At 47.8% G+C, this 25,922-nt stretch overlaps 1 protein-coding gene, 1 long non-coding RNA gene and 1 other non-coding gene across 4 annotated transcripts in view; 2 read left to right on the plus strand and 1 right to left on the minus strand.

Moving 5' to 3' along the window:
• Nucleotides 1-19,789, minus strand: part of LOC132414785 (uncharacterized) — a 44,117-nt gene extending 24,328 nt beyond the window's left edge. The window contains exon 1 of the long non-coding RNA XR_009517023.1: nucleotides 19,735-19,789. This is a non-coding gene — a long non-coding RNA (uncharacterized lncRNA). The remainder of the gene's footprint in view (nucleotides 1-19,734) is intronic.
• The window catches only part of MYO1D (myosin ID), a 350,137-nt gene that overhangs the window by 308,273 nt on the left and 15,942 nt on the right, over nucleotides 1-25,922 (plus strand). The window lies entirely within an intron of this gene.
• Nucleotides 24,388-24,460, plus strand: TRNAR-UCU (transfer RNA arginine (anticodon UCU)). The gene has a single exon. It is a non-coding gene; the product is annotated as a tRNA-Arg (tRNA).

Consider the following 25,922-nt stretch of genomic DNA (forward strand, 5'->3'; position numbering starts at 1 on the left):
GGAGGCTGCCCTGAATGAGGGTTAAGGGGATGAAAAGGGGCCAGAGGTAGGCAAGGGCCAAGTCCCATAAAGCTTCAAATGCCAGGTAGATAATAAAAGTGGTCACGTGTAGGGTATCTACCAAGTGCCAGGGACTTTGCTAAGGCCTTCCATACATGTTCTGTCTTATTCATCTACACATTCTCCTGGAGCTAAGACTGGACCAAAGACTGATCCTGTAGCCTGGCTGTCTATCTAGAGCTTTACTGAGATATAATTCACATACAATATACTTCACTCATTTAAAGCATACAATTTTCTGGTTTTTAGTATATTCACAGTTGTGTGACCATCACCACAATCAACTTAAAACATTTTCATCACCCCAAATAGAAATCCCATACCTATTGGCAGTCACCCACCCCCATTCCCTCTAAACCCTTAACCCAACCCCAGGCAACCATTAATCTGCTTTCTATCACTATGGATTTTCCTACTCTAGATGTTTCATATAACGGAATCATAAAATAGGTGGTCCTTTGTGACTGGCTTCTTTCACTTAGTGTAGTGTTTTCAAGGGTCATGTTTGTGGCAGCAGTGTATCCTATCACTTCCTCATTCCTTTTCATTGCCAACTAACATTCCATTATGTGGACAGACAGCATTCTGTGTATCCATTTGTCAGTCGATGAACATGTGAGCTGTTTCCACTTTTTGGCTATCATGAATAAGGCTGCTGTGAACATTCCTATATAAGTTTTGTGTGGATTTGTTTTCATTTTTCTTGGATATATACCTAGGAGTGAAATTACTAGGTCATATGGTAACTCCGTGTTTAACTTTCTGAGGAACTGCCGAATTATTTTCCAGAGCAGTGCGCCATTTTATATTTCCACCAGCAGTGTATGAGGGTTCCAGTTTCTCTGTTCCTTGCCAATACTTGTTATGTCTTCTTTATTCTCACCATACTAGTCAGTATGAAGTGGTATTTCCTTGTGGTTTTGATTTGCATTTCCCTGGTGACTAATGATGTAGAGTATCTTCTCGTGTGTTTCTTTTTTTTTTTTTTGGTCAGTTTCGTATCTTCTTTAAAGAAATGTCTATTTAGATCTTTTGATTATTTTTAAATTGTTGTTTGTCTTTTTATTATTGAGTTCTAAGAGCTCTTTGTATATTCTCAATACAAGTTCCTTATCATTTATATTATTTGCAATCTTTTTCTCTCATTCTGTGAGTTCTTTTCACTTTCTTGATGGTATCCTTTGACACACACAAGTTTTTAATCTTGAAGTGCAATTTATCTTGTGCTTTCTCTGGTTGCGGCGAGCGGGGGCTACTCTTCTTCGCGGTGCACGGACTTCTCATTGCGGTGGCTTCTCTTGTTGTGGAGCACGGGCTCTAGGCGCACGGGCTTCAGTAGTTGTGGTACACGGGCTCTAGAGCGCAGGCTCAGTAGTGGTGGCGCAGGGGCTTAGTTGCTCCGCGGCATGTGGGATCTTCCCGGACCAGGGCTCGAACCCGTGTCCCCTGCATTGGCAGGCAGGTTGTTAACCACTGCACCACCAGGGAAGCCCTGTATTTTTTTTTTAATCAAACTAATGCATGAGTAGGCCGATAATGGCTCCCAAAGATATGTCCATGGGCTTCCCTGGTGGCTCAGTGGTTAAGAATCCACCTGCCAATGCAGGGGACACGGGTTCGAGCCCTGATCTGGGAAGATCCCACATACCCTGGAGCAACTAAGCCCGTGCACCACAACTACTGAGCCTGCGCTCTAGAGACCGTGTGCCACAACTACTGAAGCCCGTGCGCCTAGAGCCCGTGCTCCGCAACAAGAGAAGCCACCGCAATGAGAAGCCTGCGTACCGCAACCAGAGAAAAGCCCATGTGCAGCAACGAAGACCCAACTCAGCCAAAAATAAAATTAATTTTTTAAAAAAATTTTAAAAAAGGTATGTCCATGTCCTAATACCAGGAACCGGTGAATGTTACTTATTTGGAAAAAAAGGTCTTTGCAGATATAATTAAGGATCTTGAAATTGGGAGATATACTAGATTATCCAGGTGGGTCCTAAGTACTACCATGAATGTGCTTATAAGAGAAAGGCAGAGGCAGGTTTGACACACACAGAGAAGGTTATATGAAGACACAGGCAGAGATTGGTGTGATGCAGCCACAAGTCAGGGGATGCTGGCAGCCGCCAGAAGCTGGAAGAGGCAAAGAACCCTTGAACCTCTGAAGGAATGTGGCCTTAGAAACATCTTGATTTCAGACTTCTGGCCTCCAGAGCTAGGAGAGAATAAATTTCTTTTTAAGCCACCAGGATTGTGGTGATTTGTTACAGCAACCATGAGAAACATACAGTGTTTTTTTAAAAAATCAAATAGTGGAAGGGTTTTTAATGAAAAGGTATATAAACAACATGCTTATGCTGTCATCTTTTAAAAATCTATCATGTTTTTTTATTTATTTATTTGGCTGCATCAGATCTTCGTTGCAGCATGCGGGATCTGTAGTTGCAGCATATGAACTCTTAGTTGCAGCAGGCGTGTGGGATCTAGTTCCCTGACGAGGGATCAAACCCAGGCCCCCTGCAGTGGGAGCGCGGAGTCTTAACCACTGGACCACCAGGGAAGTCCCTATAAATTTATCATGTTTAGACATTATCTATTGACCTTTGACTCTAAGAGATGATGGTTTATTTAGCTGCCGTTGGTCGCTCCCTCCCAATTACTGTTAGTTTTTTCACTGTCTTTAGTTTACTATTAGTTACTCTTACAACTCAGAATACTGCATTATCAAATCGAAGATGCCGTCTATTATAAGATGCACCATTATTTTATATTCCACTAAGGAAAACAACATGCCAATTATACTTTTAAGGTATCCTCAAGAGTAAGGAGCATCCCGGTTTCAAATATATTAAAGGTTGAAAAGATGTGAGCTTTTACAATCTGTGAAATACAAAAATATACAAGAATCTCTTTTTCACGCTCCATCAACTTCAGACCTGACCATCTCTTAACTCACCAGTATGTGGAATGAAGATACAAGTGCCCCTGCTTGAATTTTTTGGCACTTAGAGCTTTACTTTTACATTGTTAATATTAATATTTACATTGTTTTACACTTTGGTGATTGACTTTAAAGCTGAAAACCAATAACTAGCCTCTTTATATTACTATAATGTTATAAACATAGTTTTCTTCAGAGCCGAGCAGTGTGCTAGGATACGTTTCTTTTCTGTGGATTCATTTCTTTCTCTAGGATCCCTTTGCTACTTAATGGCCAGCCCTTGGTTCAGACTGTTCATTTCCCATCCCCTGATCTAGAAGAATAAATTCTGACCCTCATATCTTGGAACAAGAGTCAAGATTTTGGGACTTCCCTGGTGGTCCAGTGGTTAAGACTTCGCCTTCCAATGCAGGGGGTGTGGGTTCAATCCCCGGTCGGAGAGCTAAGATCCCACATGCCTCGGGGCCAAAACCCAAAACATAAAGCAGAAGCAGTATTGTAACAAATTCAATAAAGACTTTAAAAATGGTCCATACCCAAAAAAATAAACTTTAAAAAATAAAAAAAAATTTTAAAGAGTCAAGATTTCAACTTGGAAGGTTTTGAATAATATAGATTTAAATGATTGTGACATGGGTCACATAAGACCAAAATAAACACCTGAAAATCTAAAATTCTTGAGACCTGGTCAGTGTGGGTTATCTTAGGGCACTAGGAGGAAACAAGTCCGCTGAAGTTGCATTTCTCCATTTCTTGGGTAAATCAAGTAAGACAGAACAGAGAAATGTCTTTCATCCAACCACACATTTCTGGGTCAAAGGTGGCCTTTTAACTCCAAAAATAGAATTCTTCCCAACCTCCACTTCCTGCTGACAAGAAGTGTGAACGCTTCGATTTCTAGCTGTGAAAGGATGCGATTCATGGGACTTTTTTTCAACCACCAAAATGAAATCCTGGGTAAAGAAGCTTAAAAGGAGGCAGTAACAATTGTTGGAATATTGCCAATGTTTAAGGCTGCCGAGTGGAAAATTCTACAGATCAGACCCAGGTCTGATTCCAAGAAATAATTCAAACTTTAAAATGAAATATACTGCATAATAATATTTTCTTATTCATACTGTTTTTTTTTTTTTCCCAACTGAAATCTAATTCTGAGAAACTAATAAATTGGCATTGCCTTTAGAATTATCCATTTGAAAATCTAGGAAATTAAGCCAGGACATAAGGTTCATCACTCACTTAACCCAAACAGCCATATTTCTGGTTCATTTTCATATCTAAATCAATAAGAACTCACTCACTTTATCCAGCTGTAACAATGAAAGTCAATTTGGAGTTTTAAATGACCTGATACAATAGGATCTTCTTTTGTTGTCCCTCATCAAGACTTGACTTATGATTTCATACTGGTTTCCTTTTTTCCAGATCTAGAAAATAACAGAATCAGAGTCTGTGGCTAGGAGGCTGTAACTCTTCTCTGCTCCCTTCTCTCTTACTGTCCCCTGCCTCTCGTGTCTTTGAGGACAGACGCTCTTCACAGGAACAGGGTGACACATAAGAAACTGGCCATTCTCCCTCTTGTTGCCACAGGCTTGTATCTGCAGGGAAAACATTCTGAGATTCTCAAAGATTTTATCTAAATGTTATTGGGTCTTCTATAAGTATTATATAAGTACAATATTGTCTCTCTTCCAACAGATTGAACTCTTGGTTTCAGAAGTATGTTTTTCAATTATTTACTTGATTACTTCCTTATTTAATACATGCTTGGCAACAAATGCTCTGTGCTAGGTCATAAAGTGAAAATTCAGTCAGCAGTTAAGTGAGCAAAAGATGCTGTATTTTCAGTTTTATGCTTTAAGATGATGTTTTTGTGTAAGCTAAAAGTTTCATTTCATTTTCCCAAAAGTATACCCTTCTCTTCCAACATGGCTTATGGATTAAACTCCAAATTTAATTAAGACAGAAAAGAACCTTTCATGGAAATAGTATACATGCTCGATTGGGTGGGAAACTCCCTTTATATGTCATATTCTCAGGCCCGCACTCAGTGTCTCCTGTTACTTTGCAAAGACAGACGTATCACAAGTGGCCACTGAATACAGCTGTATGGACTTAGCTGAATGATTTTCATTTTTCTGGAGAACAAAACGTTTGTGTGTTAACTTTCCATTCTCTGTCCATAGCTGGACACACAGATTGGCAAGGATGCCACCTGTTGCTCCCTGCTGACTGAAGCACAGCAGCTGGGGGGTTTAAGAGTTAACCATATTTTGCTCACTCAATTCTTGGGGCCCTCCAGCTGGTTCAACAATACGGAAACACATGCGCATATCGACAGGGTTTAAGAGGAGCGGGCAGAGGGATTTATTCAGTGATGGAAACACACATCCCAAAAATGAGGAGTTAATATTAGCCCTAGCATTTGTCATGGGAGCATCAGCAGAAACTTCCCACACCCTCTTCAGCTGTTTTTTAACCTCACCCTTTGCAACAGATTATTGTAGAAATCACTAACAAGCTTCTAGATATCACACCAGTTGATTTCAACTTTCCACACAAAGCACTCCTCCCTTGAGACTTGGTCTGTCTACATCCACCCTCATATTACCTGGTTCAGGGATATTCCTCTTTAAAAAAAAAAAAAAAAAAATCACTGCGTTTTTTCCTGATTAGGAAAGTAATTACTGCATGTTCATGGGTAAATTGTGAAAAACATAGAAAAGTCTAAAGAAGAAAATTTAAACCACCAGTGATTTTGCCATGCAGAAATAACCACTGCTATTTTAGTATCTATGAAGTTATGATGGAAAAAGCAAGTTTCGTAATTTGGTTTTCTCGCTTAATATACTACGAGCAATTTCCCAGTAACACAAAACTTCATGCAGTCATTTTAAAACCGTTTCTGTTGGCATTTGGGTAGTTTTCAGGGGTTTTTTATTGTAATTTGTGCTGCGATGAGTATCCTATAATAAATCTATGTTGGCATTTCAGATTATTTCCTTAGGATAAACTTGGAATAGGGAAGGGGTGACGAGGAAGGAGTGTGCTGGCAAAGTGAAAAGCAAGTGAAAGCCAGGAACTGCGAGCAGGGCCGAGGAGGATCTGGAAATAGCTGAGTAGGTCTGGAGCCCCGAACAGGAGAGGCAAGCAGATCACAGAGATGGCGGCAACAGTTTGGACTTGTTCCTGAGAGCAGGGAGGAGCTCAAGGAGAGCTTCGAGCAAGAGATCAGATTTGTAACTTACACGTTTATATCTTTGTAAAGATCATTCTGGTTGCAGCTTCAGGAGTGGAGGGGAGGCAGGGAGACTGGAAAGGAAGCTGTTGCAGTGATTTGGGTGAGATTCGATGGAAGTGTGGGTAGTGGAGGGGTAGTAGGGGTGAGGGGTAGTAGGGGTAAGGGATAGTAAGGATGAAAGGAGAGACGTGGTGAGAGAAAGAGGGTGGAGTCTAGGAGCATCTGCAGGCTTCTCAGGTGGGCGGTTGTACAATAAACCAACCAAGAGGAGATGCCCAGGAGGCCGCTGAATCTAAGGCTGGGGATTCAGATGGGCTATAGGTATAGATTTGGGAGTTATCAGCATATAGAAATGAAGCCATACACATGGAGGAAGAGGGGAGAGGTGGGGAGAAGAGGACGGGAACGTTAAAGAGCAGGAAGACGAGAACATGCTGTATCACGGAGGCCACGTAAGAGGGGTTTCTAAAGCCACCACGTCAGGCACTTCAGGGACATCAAGGGACAGGAGCGAAGGTAGAAAACCAACTATTGGCTGAATTCGTTGACCTGGAAAGCCCAGGGAAGCAAGCTGCCATAATGAAGGCTGGCTTCTTAAAGAGCGTCTCTCATTCATTTCGTGCCACCGTGCAGAATAACCTTCGTGTGGACAAAGGTAAATAGAGTTGTTTTACACCCAGTAATGGGAGCAGAGGGCCTCAGCTCTGCTGTGACAGAATGGACACACCAGTCTCTACGTACTCTAAGATGCACATCGAATTTTTAGTGAGATCGTCTACCCAATACTGGTTCTCTTGGACTTTGAATAATCCCCCACTTATGCTTCTTAGATTAATCCGAATACCCCACTATGGGCACCTCTTTTAAGGCCGTGGGTCACCACAAGGGGTTGGGACTATACTGTTTCATCTGCTACAGTCTCTTAATTTCTGGGTTTGTGTCATTGAGTAGGCCCTATTCGTAGCAGATATAAACTTGTGTAGAGGTTCCAAAGACGGCAGGTCCTGTCTGGTTAAAAGAGAAAAGAAAGATGGAGACCAGAAAAGGGTTCAGAGAAAGATTCATATTTTTATCATTCCTTTGTCTCTGGTGCTTGTTTCAGAGAACTGTCTTCCCGCTGCTTAAACTGGATGTCGTCAGTGGAATTCTCAGTAGCCATACTGGAGCCAGGGATGGTGCAGGGTAGGGCCTCGAGAGCCTTCTTACCCGACAGGAGCGTGATGGAGTAGATGCCACGCCACAGCAGATCAGCTCTTTGGTGATGGTGGTTTGCAGCCACATAACGATGTAGCCATTAAGAGCGAGTGTAAGCTTTAAGTTCAGTGGCCTCTAAGATAGTACCATGTTGAGATTCCTGATGCTGCTGTTGAAACATGAATTTTCCCTGTTCAGTAAGCAAACAGTATGAAAAATAATAACTGCTGCTTAATAGTCTAGAAGCTGAACTGTTGTCCCAGTCACTCTTGTCCACATTGCAGCATTATTTTCTGTGTATATGTTGAATTCACTTCCCCATGCTGGTCGTGCTCGTCAGGTGTTAGAATAATCTAGCTTCTCCTAGTAGTCGTCATGACGCATGCACGTGGCCTTTTTGTTTGATTAATACAGAAGGTGGTTAATGCTGAGCCAGGTTTAGAAAACTGCGGATTGATATCTCCAAATGCTGAGCTGATCTCATGTTTTTCAGGAAAAACAATGACCTCTGTAGAATCTTTTTCCAACAACATTCTTATTTGCCCTTCATCAAGGTTTATTTAGTATTGCACAGTAAGCTCACACTATAAATCAGAGCTCTTTCAGATGAAGCGACCAGTTTAAACCCCAAATCGAATAGCCTGGAAGGAACTCACAGAGTTGTAGGACCCTGGGGGCTTAAGCACTAGAAGCAAGACCCTTTTTTCTTCCCCTAGCCAGACTCTCTCGGCCCCACTCCCCCCAGTCTCTGTGTGTTGGCCTCATTCTGTCTTACTACAGGCTTCTTCTACACAGGGGAAGAAGTGGCCATGGGAAGCTGCAGGCTTGTATTATGCCAGCATAGCAACTTCCAGGAAAGAGAACATCTTTCCTACTTCAAAATCTGTGACTCCCAAGGAAGGTCCACTCTGTATCACATGACCTCCATCCAGGCTCAAGCCCTGAGGCTGGGGAGTGTGGTCCTGGCATGGGCACCACTGCCTGTGGCTGGAGTCGGGGTAGATCGGCTCTTGGAGGCCTGGAAAGATGATGTCTCTTCTTATTGTCCCGGAGTGTCCTGATGAGTCACAGTGAAATTATTCTATTCTTGGCATGAAGCTAACAGTCTGTATTTTTTTCTACCCCTCATTTAGTATCATGTTTTTTATATTTCCGTATGCTGGACATTATTATACCATAGGTTGGGACACAATCACTGTGACTTAAAAAGCGCTTTCACATACATTATCACCTTCAATTGTCTTTACTAAGCCCAGCCATTTGTAATTATACTGACCCCATTTTACAGATGGACAAAAAGACTTAAAACCAAAGACCGCGGAGGCAGGAGAAGTGGGGGCCTGATGAGCACACAGCTTCCGGCTCCTTTGCTAGTTCCTCTTGGGGTCAGTGCCTTAAGACACCTGCCACCTGTATCTTTGTCTGGTTTGGGTCTTTGTCTTTGCTTCTCCCCGGAGAAAGGAGACTGTGCCCACTGCAGCTGGCCCTTGAACAACACGGGGGTTAGGGGTGCAACCCTCCCCGCAGTCGAAAATCCAGGTAGATATAGTCGGCCCTCCATACACCTTGTTCCTTTGTACCCAGAGACTCAACCAACCTCAGATGGTGGAGTACGAATCCGTGTGTAAGGGGACCAGCGCGGTTCAAGGCCGTGTTGTTTAGGGTCCACTGTGCTTTTCCTGCAAACCCTCACACAGCCTCCTCTGTGCCGACCTCCCCTCCCCCTCCAGTGCCGCAGATACTGCGCATGTTTAGTAAGTGGCGCTGACAGGAAATGAATTGGGGGTTTAAGACGTTATCGTTCAAGGGTCGGTCCAACTGGGAGCCCGGGGCTGTGGTCCCAGCCACAGTGAGGGGACTGGTCCCCACGTCTGTGGACCCGCGGGGAGTCAGCACAGGGCCTCCTCTGTGGCCGGGAGCCTGCCTCTGGGGAGCCTCTGGTATTGCTGCCGGGCCCAGGGAAAGGGTGATCGTCCCTGCCCCCGGGCATTTCTCACCTCCTGTGCCCCTTCGTCTTCCCTTGGAGAGACCATAGAAACACCATAGCCTCCTAAGCTGGAAGCCGTTCCCTAAGCTAAATGACACCCACCCCACCCCCCAAATGACACAGGAGCCCAAAGATCGCACCCACCCAAAGCGGCACCCGTACCACCCATGCTGGCCGCGGCCACGAAGCGCACCCAGAAATCAGATGCCCCTGTAGTCCTCTTTTTAAAAATAAATCACCGCCTGGGAGGATACCACTTATCCCTAGGGAAGAGTTTTAAGATGGAACAGAAAAAGGGTCAGGCCTTCCTTCACCCCTTATTCTTCCTGAGCGAGCAGCTTCTTAGAGGTGCAGGCAGGTCCTTCCCTTCCCTTGTTCTGAGGCGTGTGTTCCTCTCCCCGCTGACCAGGGTGTGCACACCTCAAAGGGAAGCCTCTCCTCATCTTCCTCTGCTTCCCTTCTTGTCTCCATCGTGCGTCCGCGATGCCTTCTTGGGCTCTCCCCGATTAAGCTGGGGGAGATGGTCCCACACTTCTCTTTTTCAATTCACAGCTGCCTGTTCCAATTTGCAGTGAATTACTCTAGAGATGGCCTAACGCTGCAAAGCTAGATAAGAGCAGTTGCTGATTCACATCCAGGAGGGGTGGGCGTGTGTGTTCGTTCCGAATTTTGATACTGGCTCCACGTAGTGAATATAATACTATGAAATGCTTGTTCTCTTTTATTGCTCCCCCACTATAATGCTTGTTGGAACTGAGTCAGAAGTCTTATCAACTGGCCCATCTACCTAAACTGTAGCTTAGTTTCTCGTTGCTGCTGTAACAAATAACCACAGACTTGGTGGCTTACCAGTGGTCCCCAACCTTTTTGGCACCAGGGACTGGTTTCGTGGATGACTGTTTTTCCATGAGCGGTAACGCGAGCTTCGCTCACAGGCCCGCCGCTCACCGTCCGCTGCGCGGCCCGGTTCCTAACAGGCCGCAGAGCAGCACCTGCCTGCGGCCTGGGGGTTGGGGACCCCTGGCTTAAACAACAGAAACCTGTTTTCTCACAGTACCGCAGGTCAGTAGGCCGAAAGCAGTCAAAATCAGTATCGCTGATTTGATTCTGGCCTAAAGGCAAGGGGTTAGCAGGACTGTGCTCCTTCCAGAGGCCCTAAGGAGAATCTGCTCCTTGCCTCCTCCAGCTTCTGGGGCAGCCGGCACCCCTTGGCCCGTGGCCACATCCTTCCAGTCTCTGCCTCACTGATCTTTCTCTCCTGTCCGTGTCAAGTCTCCCTCTGCCTCCCTCTTATAAGGACACCTGTGATTGCCCTTAGCATCCACCTGGATAATTCAGGATACTCTCCCTGTCACAGGATCCTTATGTAATCACATCTGCAATGTCCTTTTTTGCAATATAATGTTACAATCACAGGTCCCAGGGGTCAGGATGTGGATATCTTTTGCGGGGCTGTTCTTCAGCCCACCCTCTGCCCATCCCCATAATTCCCACGCACATACCCCCAAGTTCTATGGAAGGGTTAGCTACCCTCCCTCTTGACTTCCTGAATCTGAGGAGACCAGCTTCCCTGCACTGCCCTTGTGCTTGTTATCTGTGTACTTTCTGCCATCTGCAGAAGCCGCGGGGTCCTGGGTGTCTCGCAGCCAGCCCTCCAGAGGGCAGAGGACGTTAAACGTGTCCTCCAGTCAGGACACCCTCTTCCCCCAAACCTGGTGGGCCAGGACGGGCACAAGCCTTACACTGGGTAGACCCCAAACAGGCCAGTTTTGTTACCATGAGAATCGAGTTGTTTTGCGTTTGCTTAGCTTTGACTCGTGCGGGGAACATCTTGCCTCTGCCTGTCTGACAGGGCATCTCTAGAATGTCAAGCCAGCAAGGGCAGGAAGCAGGTCCTTGGCCCCTGGCCCACGGTGCCTGGTAGTATCTCAACAGACTAGACACCCAGTCACCACTCATCTTGCCCACACCCCTCGGATAGCCACGCGGGCCCCCCCCTGCTGTGGTGGGCCCCCACCAGCCAGTTATCGCACCAGCATACAGGGTGGATCTGGAGGCACCAGACACGGCTTCAGATGCCACCAGTGTCATTCTGAAGCCCTGCGTTTGGATGGAGGTCTTGTTCCTGTGACCTTTTTTCAGGCAAAAAGTTGAATCCCATGCCAAATACTGTTACAGTTATAAGAGGCATGTGCTGTCATCATAAACACCACGTATACTGCTGCATAAAGATACCACTTGACGGTGAGGGCTGGGGAAAGACACCCATTGTGAAAAGGTGAAAAACAGTCCTATGAAAAGTCATCGTGGAGAGACCAGCGGTGGTGCTGTATGGCACTGCTGATAATTGCGGGCCCTGGCATCAGCTCCTATCTGCCGGGAGCAGAAAGTTAGGGGTGGGGAGAAGAAGGGACTTCGTGGGGCCCGTATGTGACAGAACACTTCCTCTCCACTGTAAGAATTCTCTCGAAAGGAAATGGAAAACAGTTCCGGGTGCTCAGTGGAAGATTTTTCTTGGTTGGAAACCTCTGCTATCTCCTCATCAAGAAGAACTGTGCCTGGGGCTTCCCTGCTGGTGCAGTGGTTAAGACTCCTCCTGCCAATGCAGGGGACACGGGTCCGAGCCCTGGTCCGGGAAGATCCCACGTGCCGCGGAGCAACTAAGCCCGTGAGTCACAACTACTGAGCCTGCGAGCCACAACTACTGAAGCCCGCGTGCCTAGAGCCCGTGCTCCGCAACAAGAGAAGCCACCGCAATGAGAAGCCTGCGCACCGCAACAAAGAGTAGCCCCCGCTCGCCGCAACTAGAGAAAAGCCCGCGCGCAGCGACGAAGACCCAACACGGCCAAAAAAAAGAACTATGCCTTGAAAATAGGGGTCCAGACTTACCAGGCCACAAAAAACAAAGGCTTCATGCAGGAGAATGACCAGGAGACAGAGGAAAAGTCTCTAGCTCCTTCCAATTATCCAGCCCTGGTTTCCACTTTTCCTTGATGTATTATTTCTCTTAGACACGGACACTATCCAGGTGTCTACAGCGTAACCTTTTCATACCTATAAGCACAATTGAAGACTTTTTTCAAACCCAGAATTAACAAAGGACGTGATCTGAATCGATACAGTGATGAAATAGAGGCTTAGAGAATTGATTTGAGGAGCAGAGCTGGATACGGTCTGAAAAAACGTATAGGAAGGAGGAAAAAAAAGAGGGAGTTCTTGGTGAGTCTGGAACGTTATTCATCAAATACTTACAGACCACCTACTATGTGCTGGGCCAGACACTGGGCTAGGAAGTGGAGAGACAACAGAGGACCAGACCCCAACCCTGCCCAGGAGTTTACAACCTACTTGTGGGGAGGGCGTACTGGATAAGTAAACAGGCGATTACAATCCAGTGTGTTAATAAGTCCATTGAAGAGACAGCCCTGTCTTGAAGGATCAGAAAAGGCTCCCAAAAGTGATGCTGATGTTGAGAATCAAATGACAAGTAGAAGTTGGTCTGGAAAATGGACCAAGAGCCTTCCAGGCAGGAACAGCCTGTGCAAAAAGGCCTGAAGGCAAAAGCATCACGGCAGATGGGTGTATGTGGGTGAAACCAATAGACTAACAGCTGCATGACCGAGAGAGATGGGGAGGTAAGTGTCTCAGGGGGAGAAAAGATGGTGAGAAGCGGGAGGAAGCACGCGGTCCAGCCCAGCTCTCCCTCCAGCTGAGTAACCCAGCCTCTTGTACATTTTAGCTGTTGTCACTGAAGGTAGGCTCCCCGCAGGCCTGCCAGCTGCTTCATTCATCCTCTCTGCTTTCTTCCTGAGACCCCAAGAGACAGTGGCCCCCTTTCTGAAATTGGAAAGCTTAGAGGGAGGGCCTTAAGGAAGCTGTCAGAACCAGAGCCCACCGCAGTGTCTCTCGTCCCAGACCTGACAGTTCTGGGGCAGAGAAATTTGAGTCCCAGAAGCTGAAATACATCTTCCTTTCTATCAGGGTTCTGGACTCATCCCTAATCTGGGCGGCTTACCGGATGCCCAGCTCAGGTGTCACACCTAAGACACCAGGGGGAAAAAGTTCTTGGGATCACCTGAAAAAAAAACAGGGAATTTTAGAAATCACCTGACAAGAAATGTCAAGTAATGCTGACTGGAAATCAGACCACAGCAGGTGCTTTCCACAGCTGCATGCCATGTGGTGACCGTGTTTGAAGACTTTGACTAAATGAGGCTAAAAATAACCAGGAATGTAAAACCCTTCAGGAGCCAGGTCTCTAAATGAGATAGCCCAAGAAATCCACATGGGTATGAGGATGGGGAAGGGGAAGGAGAGAGGGGAGGTATGTCTTCGAGCCACTGGGTCAGTGGTCAGAGGATTATCACCTGAGAGGTTGAAGAAATAACACTGCTGGAACCCAGGAGCCTGCTGTTCCCCTTTCATATCAATCGGTTCAACGTTGTGGTACCCATTTTACAGATGGTGAAAAATGTATGGTGCCACGTGAACTCTTTCCGACTGAGGATTCCTAATCTCAGCTCTAATCCAAGTCCAGTTGACTTCCTACGGAAAACAAGAGTAATGAAATGTAGAAATGTCACCGCCTCCTTGTTTCCATCCTACACCTCGGCCCTGGTAGCGTGGTGAGAACTTGTGCCACTCTGCTAAGAAGCAACCTTTCATTTAGTTGTGAAACTGAGACTGGGACTTTCTCTGCAGTGGAAGAAAGAGTAAGGTGACATCAGAAGGAAGCACGCTTCACCAAAGACAAAAGCAAAAGGATGCTTTTTATATTGTGGGAAACTCAGAAAGATAAACTCATTTAGCCCCAAAGAAAATAGATACGCTTGCCCATACAGAGAAACCACCAATGAATATTTTTTACTGCATTTTTCTAGTAAGAAAAACGAGTTTGTCCCTGGTTGTAGCAGCTCTGTAGTAATCATCATAATAGTAACCACAAAGGCTTATTAAGTGTTTATACTCCAGACACTGTTGCGAAAGCTCTTTGCCACGGATCACGATTTTTTGATCGTCACAAAATGTGTGTGAAGGGTGATACCACCGTTATCCCTATTTCATGATTAAGGAAACTGAGGCCTGGACAGGTTTAGAAATTTGCCCCCGGTCACACTGCCTGTCAGTGGAGAAGTCAGGGTTTGCTCCGACCAGACTCAGGATGCTTTCTTTAGTTCACTGCCTCGGGTTCTATTATTTTGTCATAAAGACTAAATAGACTGACTTTTAGAATCTTCTCAATTTCCTGTGAAGAGTTTTTCTGTTTTTCATTTGCATTTTGCGCTTTCATTATTGGTGATATTTGGTACTTCTACCCTTTCCTTTCCTCTTATAAACTAGATGAATGGACGCTGAGTTGGAAATCTGAGGTCTGGGTGAGAGTTTCACTTCTGTCGCTACCTACCTAAGTGATCTGGCCCAGTTCACAGCCTCTTTGGGCCTGGTTCCTTCTCTGGAAAATGAAGCTGTAGGATTGTAACGAAGGTCCAACTCCTATGCTGAATACCCCCTTTTCTCTTTCCTCCTACCCCTCTTGTCCTCCCATCCCCCCATCTTTCTTCCTTCCTTCTTTCTCGTCCTGGCCACTAGCAAGCCCTCAGGCCCTCCGTCCTCTGCGCTTCTGGTCTTCCGTCTTATACATGGCAGGCAGGCAGGCAGGGGACGTGGTGTGAGAGCACACCCTTGTCAAGAAGCTTGGGGACACGGATAGTAAGGGGATGGACAAGCAGTGTGAGGTAGTGCAGTGGAACACTGGCCATCCTCAAAAGTGTCGGGTAAATCAGCCTTGGCTTTGGGACCTCTCTGCCTCTGCTCTGGTTTTTCCTTGGTCCCCATCATTAGTGTCCTTGTACTGCCCTTCGGCTTCATATCCCAGAGTCCTCTTCGTACCAGGTCATCCCATCCTCCTGTCGTGCCTCATCTGAGCACACTTGTTCTGTATCCCGTTCCCTCAGGACTCTGCTGTCTGTTAAGGAAACAGTATGTCTCATCTTCCTAATGTGCTCACTCAGCATCCCCTCCAAGCATATACTTTATCTCGTCTTTTTTGGCTGCATTGGGTCTCCGTTGCTGCGCACAGGGATCCTCTAGTTGTGGCGAGCGGGGGCTACTCTCCGTTGCGGAGCGCGGGCTTCTCATTGCGGTGGCTTCTCTTGTTACGGAGTACGGGCCCTGGGCGCGCGGGCTTCAGTAGTTGTGGCACGTGGGCTCAGTAGTTGTGGCGCACAGGCTTAGTTGCTCCGCGGCATGTGGGATCTTCCCGGACCAGGGCTTGAACCTGTGTCTCCTGCATCGGCAGGTGGATTCTTAACCACTGTGCCAGCAGGGGAGTCTTTATCTCATCTTAAGAAACATCTAAAAATTAAGAAGGCCTTCAAGAAATTATGGTGGTTTGGGGCAGAATTCTTTCATTCTGACCACCAGTGGAGGACCTACTTTTGCTCCAAAGGCTTCCTAACCCTGAATCCAGTGCTTTCATGATTAGGAGAGAACACCAGGCCTCCCATGGTGAGATGGGAGTCAGCACGGCAAGTGGGAGGATACCCCAGGAAGAGAATTTATATGATAACTTTGTCATTTTTAGTTTTTCTTGTAACTACAGAACAAAAAATCATTTGCTCCTGAAGAATATGTCCATTTCATTAGACATGTATGTTTGAAATAGTCCGGAGAAACAGTTTACTTAATTCTGGTTGGCTGGTTAGGATGCCACGGACTAAGAAGCAACCGCCAGGCGCGTCTCAGCCAATTAAGGTTTTCCCAGCTCATCTGAAATTATTGGGCATTCATTTCACTGGTATCTATTTTTTTTTTTTTTTTTTTTTTTTTTTAGCAGTACGCGGGCCTCTCACTGTTGTGGCCTCTCCCATTGCGGAGCACAGGCTCCGGACGCACAGGCTCAGCGGCCATGGCTCACGGGCCCAGCCGCTCCGCGGCATGTGGGATCTTCCCGGACCGGGGCACGAACCCATGTCCCCTGCATCGGCAGGCGGACTCCCAACCACTGCGCCACCAGGGAAGCCCCTCACTGGTATCTATTTAATATTTAATATTCCTCAAAGCACAGGCTACCAAGCAAAGGAGCAACTTACATGAGGCTGTGAAAATTCCTCTTCCTTTAACTGCCTCAGAGTTCTTTCCAGTTTGTTGATGACTGTGTGGGAATCTGTGGGCCTTCGTCACACCAAGTCAGCCCCTAAAGGGAGCCTGCTCCGCCGTCCACCAGCAGAATACTCCTCTTAGGCTGTAGAAACGGCGTGCGTCGCCTGAGGCGTCTCCTCCCTATTTTCGGTGCGTTTCCAAGGAGTAGGTTGTTTGTCATGGTTTGGGAGAACGTCACCGTCAGGACGCAGTGACACTAGGGGGAGGCACGCCCATCTGTCCCTAAGGGAGAGGTCCAGAGGGAATAAATAGCCTGCTGGCCAGAATGTTCTAGATGTTTCCCTGCTTAAAGCAGCCCCTCAAGGTTAGAGCCTCTCTCAAGGCCGAGTTCTAGAATTCTCAGCTTCCAGAATGGAGGTTTGGTCTCTTCGGTCAGTCCTTTAAAAGACAGTGTGTTATCTGTAGGCCTTGCTGAGCAGAGGGGGCTCATTCCCTGCCCTGTGTTCTCAGCATCTTAGCCCTTCCATTCGCTGTTTATTCTCCAGCTGCTGGGAAGATGAGCTTTGCCAGTCATCTTTGACTATGGTCAGGTCAGAATTCTGGGACGCAAGAGTAATCGCAGTTTGCATTTCTCATTCTTATTCATGGTTTTTCTGTCACTGGCTGTGGCAGGGGCTGGATGAGAAGACTCCTCCCATACCCTGGGATGCCAGCGTGGCTTCCCAGATGGTCCCCAACTACTTAGGACTCTTGGAGTAGACACAGCGCCTGTCCAGAAAGAGAGACCCAGTTGTATGGGTCAGGAAAGGGCCCTCCGTTTCAGTCGGAGACTGCGCCCTCTCGTTCCTGCGAATCCCACAGCTCGCAGAGCAGTTGGGAGCCAGCCCCCGCCAGCCCACACTGCCCTGTCAGCAAGCCTGTTATTCATCAACATCCCTCTTTATTTTCTTACCAAGTATGATGCTCCAGACCCAGGCGAGATGTGTCATACAGGGGGGACTTCACCTGGTGGATAAGAAGGCATATGTTCCTGCCCACGCTCTGCTGAGTTTTCAGAAACTTCCCGGACACACCCGTTGGTCTTTGTTTGCCTTCACGGCGAGGCCTTAAGGCATCGTGCTCCCAGGATGTTTCTGGGCCCAGTCCCTCTTACACTCTGGAGGCTGGTCTCCGGAAGTCCTCTCTGCAGATTTCACTTGTGCGCCGCGGCCAGCCATCGCCCTTGCCTGGGATGTGGCAAGTCCCATCATGGGCTCAGCAGTTGCAGCGATGATTAAGGCCAGTTTCTGCCCTCAGAGTACAGTTTCATGAGCTTTTCCCTGTTTGTGCTGAAATACAGTTTGAGAGAGAATACCATGGGGTGGGGCTTCAAGTACCCCCCCCCCCAAAAAAAGGCACACAGATTGATTTTCTTTTTCTGGAGCAGGCATCTGAGCAGGAAAATTGTCACGTGTGGCAAACTGCTGCAGGACGGTTCCCGTGGGCCTTGGTCTTTAGGGTTTCCGCTAATCCTATTTCACATGTCTGCAGGCTAGCCCTTTCTCCTCCCTTTCCTTTTAACTATTTCTGGCTAATTCACAGCCCTGTTTTTTTTTTTTTAAAAAAAAAAAAAAGGGAGGAAGGAAGGAAGGAAAGAAAGAGAGAAAGCAAGCCTATTTGTCCAGATAGTCCGTTTCTTGATGTTTTTGTCTTAAACCAGTCACATACCCTTAGCTAACCCAAATCCATATCCCCATTCCCTTTTAGCAACCCAGTGAGCTCATCAATATGCCAGCAGATGATCTAAGCCCCCAATTATCACCTTCTCTAGAAAGACAAACAAACAAAAACAGCCGGAAGGAGGGAGGGCGGATTGGAAGCGGGTGCACGATAAATGATGCATAAAACTACAGCCTAAAAGGGGCCTCCGCCGCCCGGCCCCTCGGTGGGCATGCGTGTGTGTGAGCGCACATTTTCCACCCGCCGGCCGAAGCACCCCAGCTCCGGGCCGGCGGCGGCGGCGGCGGCATTTTAATGTCAGATGGAATCGCTAATGCCCGCGTTGCCATGGCGACCGCGGGAGCGGCAGAGCTAAAAGCCGCTGCCTGGGCCCGGCGCCGCCTCCCCCGCGGCAGCCCACCCGGGCGGTGCAGATTCGCTTTGTCTTACTCGCTCCCCGCCTCCTCCCTCTCCCTCTTTCCCTCTCTCTTTCCTTTTTCATCCCCCTTCTCCCCCTCTTCCATCCTCCCTCCCCTCCCGGACTCCCTCTCCTTTGCTGCCCCGCCCCCACGCTCCCCGGCACCAGCCCTTCCCGAGCTGCCGCAGGTCCTGGACCCGTGGCCTCCGCTCCGCCGCAGGTGCCAGATCAAGCAGCCCGCTCCCCTCATCCGGAGGCATAGACAGGCCCGGGGCCCGTTTGTTATTCTTGGGGACCTTAATGCCTCACTTGAAACCAGTCTTTTAAAAAGAGGATTAAGAAAACAGGAAGTATTGTTCTTCCCGCACCTGGACGTCTGCCCTAAGGCACATGGTCTGCCTCTCCGACCCCCGGCCCGCCGTGGTCACCCTGGCGTGAGAGGACCGGCCGAGGCCCCCCGTGGCCGCTCGTTGCCCCCCGCCGCTCCCCAGAGTGACTGGAGGTGACAGTCATGGAAATGCACATGCCTCGTCTGGCCTCGGAGAGAACACAGCAGCTATGGCAGTTCCTCACCTAGATGGGGTTCGCTGCCCCCAGAGCAGAATTACCAGGGCTTCCAAGGCCTGAACTCCTGATTGGGGGCGGGGGGCGGGGGGGTAGTGTCCTGTACTGCTATTAGAATCCACCTAAGCTGGTAATGAAGAGCACTGAGACCATAGTAATGACCCCCAACCCGTAACCCTTGTGTCATCCATCTTTGTCCTGGAGCAGCATAGCAGCTCTAATGGCACTGGCTTAAAATGTCAGATTAGCTCATGGTCTAGCTGATGCCCTCATCTTCGAGGAAAAAAAAAAAAGCAAAAAGAAAACAGATTTGTGCCACTCTATTGGAGTGTCTGTAAAAAGGACACACCATGGTCTAATTAGATTTGAAAAATAAAAGGCATTTTCTAGACACCAACGGTATCCAACACATAGTTAGGTATTTGGTTTAACACTCTGTTTTGGAATGACTTCTTCCATGTTCTGAAGGCTACACCTAGTATTTAAATGATGAAACACTGATTAACAGCCAGCAACCTTGGCCCACTCTTACTTACCATGGTCTGGAGTCAGTGGCTCTGCAGTATCATCTTGCTTCCATAACATACCATGGCCCGTCACTGTCATTCCTACATCTGAAATGAAAGGTACGCCTTTAAGATGGTTAAAGGCTGGGGTTTTGCTTTAGAGTCCCTGCCCCCCAATGAGTATACATGTATATGTATGTGTGTATTGGCTACATTCACACAGAACAATGCCTGCACGGACGCACACACAGTAAGTGGAACTGCGGTTGCCTCTAGGGAACACTTTCCCCAAGAGTAGATGAGACTAGACTACATCCCCGCACTGATCCCAAAGCATTCTGCACTTTTTACGTTCAGAGCTCTTCCCAGAATTAGGGATAAACAGTGATAAACAGTGATGAGTGTGTAATTCACGTTTACGTACGTCTCCACACCGGACTATAAGCTTGGTGAGGGCAGGAGCAACACGTGTCTTTTATGCCCCTGTATCTTCAAGGGCCAGCACACATTCAGGACTTAGTATGTATCTGTTGAATAAAGAGAAGTGGACAAGAAGGGGGGTGCTGACAGAGTGATGGGGCCTGGGGGCTGTCCAGAGGGTGAGCAGGGGTGCCCATTTCCACGGTCCTCTTGTGAGCTTAGGGGCCCCCCAGAGACTCCACCCTTCCTGTACAAAGTACCTCAATAAAGTTGTTCTAAGTAATTCTTGTGTAACTAGAATATGTCTGAAACTCATCAGAATAAAAAGCTTGATGAATCAGTTAAATTGTAAAATAAGGGGATTTTGCCTTTGTCATTTGCCAAGCCAGTTCCTGAGCAGCTGACTGGAGCACTTACCCAAGGCAAGGCAAGGCAGCCCTTCTTTCTGTTCCTTCCCAGGGAAGGTGATGCTTTGGTGCTCTGCGGCAGGGGCTCACAGGAATACTACCCAGGGCTTTAAAACACTAACAGGGACTTCCCTGGTGGCACAGTAGTTAAGAATCCGCCTGCCAATGCAGGGGACATGGGTTCGAGCCCTGGTCCGGGAAGCTCCCACATGCCGCGGGGCAACTGGGCCCGTGAGCCACAACTACTGAGCCTGCGCGTCTGGAGCCTGTGCTCCGCAACAAGAGAGGCCGCGACAGTGAGAGGCCCGCGCACCACGATGAAGAGTGGCCCCCGTTCGCCGCAACTAGAGAAAGCCCTCGCACAGAAACGAAGACCCAACACAGCCAAAAATAAACAAATTAAAATAAATTTAAAAAAAAGAAAACACTAACGAACATCCAAGGGCCCACATGCAGACGGGCTGATCAGAGTCTGTCCAATAAGGACTGACCACTGCTTTGCAGATGCTCCTCTGACAATTCTGGTGCTCAGTCAGGGTTAACAGTGTTGCTCTGAGGGCTCCCAGAAATGGAGGTTAGGGGAAGCAAGAAACTCACCAAACCCAGAGATTCAACTTCAGCTGTGAAGCTGACGCTGATACACTCTAGGCTGAACAAAGAGATGACTGGCTTCAGCCCACTTCAGGTTGTTCCAGCACTACTCACAGAACCTCTCTTTGCCTTAAAACGCCTGCAGGGTCCCCTCCTTTGACAGTCGTTTAAAAAAAATCAGCAACTGTCTAATCAGGGCACGAACCATTTTTCAGACTTGCCCAGGCAGGAGTGACCTAAATATTACTCAGGGTGTCTGACTTCCAGCCCCAGAGGAAGAGTGTATTTGGTTTGATTGTTTTTATGCTGATGAAGTTGAGCCAGTAATTCAAGGTCCCCATAGGGATGGCTGAATCATTCGATGCTATGAATTAGTTCTTCAGACCGAATGCAGTGGTGCAGAGCTATTATTGAATTACTCACTTTTCAATAGCATCACTTATGCGCTCACTCAGTCTAATTTGTGGTGCCGTTTTTAATTGATGTGAGCTAAAATGAGCAGAACTTGGAGGGTTTGGTGGGAGTGGCCCAGCCCATTTATAGCAGCCAGGTATGAAGAGTAGATCTCTGGAAAACGTGACTAACCCATTTCCGAGCCAACGGGCATAGAGGCAGACTGCTCTGCTCTCTCTCCCAGGTAACCCTGCAGGCAGTAAATAGAGCCTGTATTAGAAGCCACGAAAGCTGTAAACACACACAGCAGGGAACTCTGCCCAAATTGCCCAACAAGGTATCAGGTGCAATTGACATTCCACTAGAAGTGTGTCTTCCGCAAGGTCAAGGCAAATTTGGCAAGAAGCCACATGGGGACACTTCACGTTGAAATCTCTTAGGAAGCTGAGGACAGGGAAATAAATGTTGGTCTTGGGCTCTTCAATCAAGTTAGTGATTGTGGAGAGAACAGGAACCCTTCAGGTCAAGCAGGAGAAGCACCAGCGTGGCCTGGGCAAACCCACACTGTCTTTCCCAGACAGCAGGCTCCAGCCTGGATCCAAACAACCCGTTTCTGGGAACTTAAAATCAGAACTAAGATGGATAGCGGTCGAGTGGTCTCAAGTCCCCTACAGGGCCTCTGATGTGTATCCCAGCAGCAGCAGCATGGTGAATGGTCTCTGTAATGTGGGATTCCCGGGGAAAGTGGGCCTGGAGCACCGCCACTGGTTCCTCTCTCATTATAGGGCCAGAAATAGATGCCGCATCCCAGGAAAGGGGAAGTAAGGCTGCATGGAATGTTTCATCTGTTGGAATATTGTTCTGCGCCGCCTGACAAGATTACTGAGTTCTCAGTCCTGTAGCAGCGGCGTTGAGTAAGAGTCTGAAAATTGATGCATTATGTACTTGCTTAAAATAGCAAATGCAGAAAAGCAGAGCTGCTAAGAAGTGTGCAGAACATATTGATGGAAAGGCCTACGTTGCCTCTGTCATCACCAGCATGAAAGGGTGTATCGGAGCAGGGGGCGGATTTTCCATCAAAAGCATTCGTGTGGTAAAGACTTCTGTACCACAATGAGTCAGGGGTACATTTTTTAGCTAACATAACTGAGTGCAAATCCTTCTGTTCTCAAACAGGTGGTAGAAAGTGAGCAATTTGTTTCTTTTCATCTCAGTGTTCTGGGTTGGTTCATGAGATAGTTGCTTCTATTTTAACCTTGTTGAGTTCCCCCTTCGAACAGAAATCCCCAGTTCCTTGCTACCTAATCAGATATTCTGCGCCGTGGATCACAGCTGCCTGGATGGGCAGCAAGGTTTAGTGCGAGTGAGGTGGAAAGTGTCATCTGCCCCCCGAGAAGAAAACATCATCTTTTGTCAGCATAGATGGGATTTTAAAATACTCAAGAACAAGTTAAAAGGGCTTTCTGGAATCGACAAGCCTTTTCACCAATATGGCCCTAGGAGATGGCACGGTTATTGCTTAAGGGGCTATCCATGGTCAAGCGAAGAGGCCTTGAGACACAAGGGCAAGGGTCCCTTCAGCCCCTGTATCAACTGTTTAACCAACATTCTAAACATAAGGATCTCCTTCTTTAAAGCACTTGGCTCCATTAACAGACGTTGAAGGGGCACTTACTCCGAGCCAGGCATTGCCCTAGCCCCTGTGCCTATGTAGTTGTCCTTTTTTTTTTTTTTTTTTTTTTTTTTTTGGCGGGCCTCTCACTGCTGTGGCCTCTCCCGTTGCGGAGCACAGGCTCCGGACGCGCAGGCTCAGCGGCCATGGCTCACGGGCCCAGCCGCTCCGCAGCATGTGGGATCTTCCCGGACCAGGGCACGAACCCGTGTCCCCTGCATCGGCAGGCGGACTCCCAACCACTGCGCCACCAGGGAAGCCCTATTTTGTCCTTTAACTCTCACCAAAACCCTTTGGAAAAGCATTACCACTGTTTATTATCCCAGTTCAGGAAACCAAGCTTCAAAGGGTAGGTGATCACCCAGAGCCATACAGCTGGATTCACACCCTAGACTGGCTGATTCCAAAGGCCTGTTCTCTCCACCAGGCCCCATTGTCTCCTGTCTCGATTAAGCAACATTCCTAGAAATACACAGAACCTGGAAGTCCCAGTCCCCGTCTCCTCCCTGCTGCTGCTGCCAGCTGCAGTGTCTGACTCCCGGGTGTGTTATAGCCAGAGTTCCAAAGGACTGGTTAGTATCCATGAGAAATCACTTTTTCCAGGCTCAGCAAGCAGTTGGATGTGCAAGCCGCCCCTACATGGGAACTTTAACTAACTGTTCAGTAAACCATAATGTGCTGATTGTTGTTGGACAGTGACCAGTTTCCGGTTTCCTATAGGTCACCACAATTCTAGAGAATGTGACCTTTTATTTGCAGAGCAAGAATTAGGCCTTTCTTTTCCTCCCCAGCCCCCTGCCTTTATAATTTGCACTATTGCTCCTAGGAATACTGCTTTTAAAGTTTGGACATTTTCAGATAAAAATTGCTGGAAAGAATGGTGGGAAAAGTATCAACAAGTAGACCATTGATGGGCTTCCCTGGTGGCGCAGTGGCTAAGAATCCGCCGGCCAATGCAGGTGACACGGGTTCGAGCCCTGGTCTGGGAAGATCCCAAATGCCGCGGAGCAACTACGCCCGTGAGCCACAACTGCTGAGCCCGCGTGCCACAACTACCGAAGCCCGTGCGCCCTAGAGCCCGTGCTCTGCAACAACAGAAGCCACCGCGATGAGAAGCCCACGCGCAGCAACGAAGACCCAAGGCAGCCAAAAATAAATAAATAAATAAATTTATATATATAAAAAAAGACCATTGAGACTTCCCTGGTGGTCTAGTGGTTAAGACTCTGCGCTTCTACTGCAGGGAGCTCAGGTTCAAACCCTGCTCAGGGAACTAAGATCCCACATGCCGTGGGGCGTGGCCAAAAAAAAAAAGAAGACGACCATTGAATAAAAAGTGAGAAACGTTAAGGAGTTTAGGGTGCATGAGAATGGTACTCAGGCTGCTCACTTGCCATTTTAACACTGAACTGTCAAATTGGAGGCTTATTTGCTTAATATAGCACGGAATCAGGATAATATTGTAAATACTTACTTTATAGCAGAATTTGCTTACAAAATAGGTTTGGGAAACAATTTTGATATATGATCTCCCCACTGGATCACACAGTCCTTTAAGGGAGGGAGAACAATGAGGTATATGTTCCCCAGTGAGTCCTCATAACATGTAGCGAAACCCTTTGGATCATTTCCAGAGGAAGTGAAACTCAACATTGTCCAAAACCAAACTCACTCTCTGTTTCCTTCTCCATCACCCACGCTGACAACCTAGAGATGTGGAAGACGCTACCTTTTACCATCTACGTTCAGTGGTCACCAAATTCTTGCTCTGAAGCATCTCTCAAACTTGACCTGTGTCTGCCCTGTTAACAACCACAGCCCTTTCTTCCCTGATTTAGTTTCCTACCTGGTCTGCCTGCTTTTAAATGCCCCCATCAGTCTATCCTCCACACCACCTGTTTCCTATCAATTTCATGTATTCGCTCATTTATTAAATAAGCACCTACTTTATGCCAGACACTCTTAGGCACAGCGATAAGGAGGAGGTCCCATTCCCGTGGAGTTTCCCTTTAGGAAGGGGGTGGGAGCCATAGGAAGACAGACAGTGAAGAAGCCAAGAATCAAATAGGTCAGTTTCAGATAGCGGTAAGTGCACGGATAAAAACAAAGTATTATCTCTCTTCTCCACTCAAGGATCCTTAAGGGAGTCCCCATTGCTTGCAGAGTTAAGCCTAAACTCCTCGCCTGTTATCTACCCCAGCCTCTCTCCCACCACAGTCTCCAGACACAGTTGCATCCTGAACTACAGCCCCACGCTTGCCGTTCCCTGCATGTTCTCTAAATTTCACTTTTAGGCTTCAACAAGGTCATCTCTGTTCGTCCAAGTCCTCTTCACCCTCCAAGGGGCAGTTCGTCACCTCCTGTCTTTGGGTTTTGGAGATCTGGGCTGGGGAGGCCCAGGTAGGCTGCTGGGAGGAAGGGCAGCTAGAGCTTGAGGGACGTCGCTGGAGGGAGGAGAGATGCCGGCCAAGCTGGGCGAGGCCGCTAGGCGGAGGGTGTGCCTGTTGCCCGGGGATTCAGCACCCTGCCCCTCGGCTCTGGCTTCCTCCACACGGGTGGGGAGCAGCGTGAGGAAGAGAGATCAGGTCACATTCCGGACCGGGGTGCTGAGAGCCCAGTTTATTCCCATGATGCATCTGCATTTCAAAGCCTCAAGCTCCATGGCCCAAGAGGCTGCACCCAGCAGCAAGCAGGCAGAATCCTTCACTCCGCCCACCCCGTGCTTCCTGAGCGCA

Source organism: Delphinus delphis, chromosome 19 (assembly GCF_949987515.2).
Source record: "Delphinus delphis chromosome 19, mDelDel1.2, whole genome shotgun sequence".
Lineage (NCBI taxonomy): Eukaryota > Metazoa > Chordata > Mammalia > Artiodactyla > Delphinidae > Delphinus > Delphinus delphis.